The sequence below is a fragment of the Hesperophylax consimilis genome, chromosome 19, assembly GCF_061612785.1.
Source record: "Hesperophylax consimilis isolate HC1 chromosome 19, BYU_Hcon_1.0, whole genome shotgun sequence".
Taxonomy (NCBI): domain Eukaryota; kingdom Metazoa; phylum Arthropoda; class Insecta; order Trichoptera; family Limnephilidae; genus Hesperophylax; species Hesperophylax consimilis.
Window position 1 is genome coordinate 5,872,687 of NC_142854.1, and position 3,611 is coordinate 5,876,297.

Genomic DNA, 3,611 nt, shown 5'->3' on the forward strand with positions numbered 1-3,611 from the left:
CTCCAGGAAAATGATCTAGTTATTTTGAAGGAAGATAACTTACCCCCCACTCTATGGAAAATGGCTCGTATACTATCCTGCCATCCTGGAGCTGATGGAATCACAAGGGTAGTCACCCTCCGGACATCACAAGGGACGTTCGTGCGACCAATTACAAAAATCTGTCTGCTACCCGTAGAGGACAACCTTGAACGCCAATGACTGCTTCGTTCAACAAAGGGCGATATGAAGAAACACCACGATCGTGCAATTTATGTTTTTTCGTTGCACGCCACAAACTGATGTAACCAAATTGATGACCCTGGCTCAAATTGATGAATCCTCGTGCAAAACTGATGACCCCTCGTGCACAAGGTTATTCTCATGGAAATCATAACAAGGAACCCATCCAGATGGAATTAGAAGATGAAGCCAATCAAGATTTGTGTTGTGTTGTTAAAAACTGAATCCTTTATATTTTATATGTATTTTGTTTTTTCTTTCAATGATTTTAGAATTTAAATTTTTTATTTTGGTTAATATTAATGTTTATATTATGTAGTTATATAATTTTTCTTTTATTAGAAAGAACCTTAATTGGTGAATTAAGTTTCTTTCGGGGGGGTGCATGTATAATTTTAAGGGTAATTATGTACCACTAGTGACATCTATGAAAGCTAAATTATATTATTTATGAAAGGTTCTCGCCTCTGCTAATTGCTTGATTAAATTCTGTCAGCAAAGACGATCTCTGTTTTGCGGCCTGTTGGATTTGAATGTGTCAACAGTCTTTTGTCAGGTTATAAAAAGGTGGTCTTTGCTTAAAAACGCGCTCTTATACGAAAACAATCAAAGGTTTCACTTCTCCGAAATAACTACGGGAACTAGTACCTGTACCCAGAGTAGTTATTAAAAAGTGCTTAGTCATACCTGTGAAAGTGGATGTTTATTGTCAAATAAAAAGTGATTCAGTTTAACTTTCAAGAATCTGAGTTATTATTCTAAGGACCCCAATTTATAACAAGTACTATCCCCCAAAATATGACGTATGGAGAAAAAAAGTCATCCAATGGCGAGGAAAGCAGTGAACTTTTTGCCCAACACTTTTCATCAGTATATGAGAAAGACAACATAAGAGGCAACGAAGAGACTCAACCTCATCCCGTTTCAATTGATCAATCAAACGGCGTTCTGCACACAGTAAATATTAGTGTGCACGATGTAAAAATAGCAATGCTTAACCTCGACCAGAGCAAAGGTCCGGGTTCCGACAAAATTCCACCTATCCTAATTAAAAAGTGTGCACACAGTCTCGCACTCCCTCTGACTATCATTTACAGGAAATCGTTGTCTTCATCCGTTTTCCCAACAAGATGGAAACAAGCAAATATTGTACCTATACCTAAAAGTGGCGACCTTCACGACGTCACAAACTATAGACCCATTTCCATTCTCTGTTCATTTGCTAAAATTTTCGAAAAAATAATTTGTCCAAGTCTGAATTATCATCTCAAAAATCTTATTACTCCAAAACAGCATGGATTTCTCTCCCAGAAATCAACATCCTCCAATTTACTTTGCTATGTCACTACCTTAACCGAAGCTGTCGATAAAGGTCAACAGATAGACAGCATCTACATTGACTTTAGCAAGGCCTTTGATAAGGTAAATCACAGATTATTAATACATAAACTAAAACGCATGGGTGTTCATGGTACCTTGCTAAACTGGTTTCACTCCTATCTAACTGACCGTGAACAAAGAGTAGTATTTGATGGTTATGAGTCAAGAGGATTAGATGTGCCGTCTGGAGTACCTCAAGGATCCCATTTGGGCCCGATCTTGTTCCTTGTTTTTATAAATGACTTGTGCGATGTTATTTTGGATTCTAAAATTTTATTGTTCGCCGATGATTGTAAGATTTTTAAAATTATCCACACATTACTTGATTCAATACTCCTTCAAAATGATATCAACAGAGTTTCTAAGTGGTGCACTGACAATAGAATGTTTCTGAATTCTTTAAAATGTGTCCACATAACTTTTACACGTAAACGCAACTCAATCTCAACTCAATATTTTATCGACGGTACTAAACTCCAGGAAGTCACAACCATTCGGGACCTAGGCGTAATATTTGATAAAAAAACTAACTTTCACACCTCATATCGACAGCATTATTTCTAGATCCCTGAAAATGCTAGGATTTATCAAACGAAATAGTAAAAATTTTCAGAATCCCAAATCAAAAATAACGCTGTACAATTCCTTCACCCGCAACGTGTTGGAGTACGCAAGTTCTATATGGAGTCCAACCTACAAAGTTCATATTCAGCGAATAGAGTGGGTCGAAAAACATTTTATGTACCACCTAGCGTATTGTGATAAGCGAGCTCGATCACTTCCTCACTACACCCATAGACTAAATTTCTACAATGTACGCACCCTTGAACAGAGAAGACTAAGGACGAGTTGTGTCGGAGAATTTGAACAATTCATCAAATTTCAACGTTCATTTTCAGGTTCTGTGAAAGATTTTTTCAAGTTCTGTTTTTATTTCAGTTCTGTCAAGCAACTAGCCTATAATGATATAATAACAGAATTTGAATAGGACTTTCACAGAACCCGTAAATGAACGTTGAAATTTGATGAATTGTTCAAATTCTCCGAAACAACCCGTCCTTAATATTTATTTATTTATTGTTTGTTTGTAAATATTACATAATACAATTAATGAACTTAAAATGTCCAACTAGGCGATTGCCCGTTTTAGGACATTCCAGTATGATAAAGTTTTTACATGTAATATATGGTACATTATAGTGTTGACTATTCTGTTGTTAAAAAAAAAAATACATATGTATATTCATATTCTAGAATACTTCCAGTTATATCACGACATATTTTACTATTATTTAGCTGACATAATAACTGAATTAACATAACATAAGCTGAATTAATAGATAAAAACAAGAAAATGAATTTGAAAATGAAACTGAATTGAAGAAATTCTGTTGGTAAGGTAATACAAATGTATATTCATTTTTTTTTTTTTACTATTGTTTAGCTGATATATTAAACTAAAGAAATATTAATATATAAAACAAGGAAATGAAAAATAACAAAAAATAAAAAATGAAAGTAAAGAAGGAACTTTTCCTTTAAGGAAAAATATCACGAAGAATTGAACAATTTTCGAACTTTCTTTATGTAAAAATACAGTTCCTGTAATGCTAATATAATACCAATATAAGTTAAAATGTAAAGAAGAATGTAAAGAAAAACAAAATTTACAATTTAATTACTGTTTTTTAGCATATTCTCGCATTCAACTCTCCCCAAGACCAGAAGCCAATTGTTTACCTGCATACGCAGAATATTAGTACTCTTTGCCTTCCATGCATCAGGTATGAGATTGAGCAGTTTAGGGCCTAAGTATGAGAATTGTCTCTGTGCTAAAGATGAGGAAGTGGTGGGCGGAACTGTTGGGTTTTTTTTTGCATGTCTTGTATTATGACAGTGGTTTACGGAAGCTAAGTAGTGCCTCTGTTTTTGAGTATGTAAAATGATTTTCCTCATGTATAATTGTCTTACATCAAGAACACGAAACTCTGCGAACAATGAATCGCTGG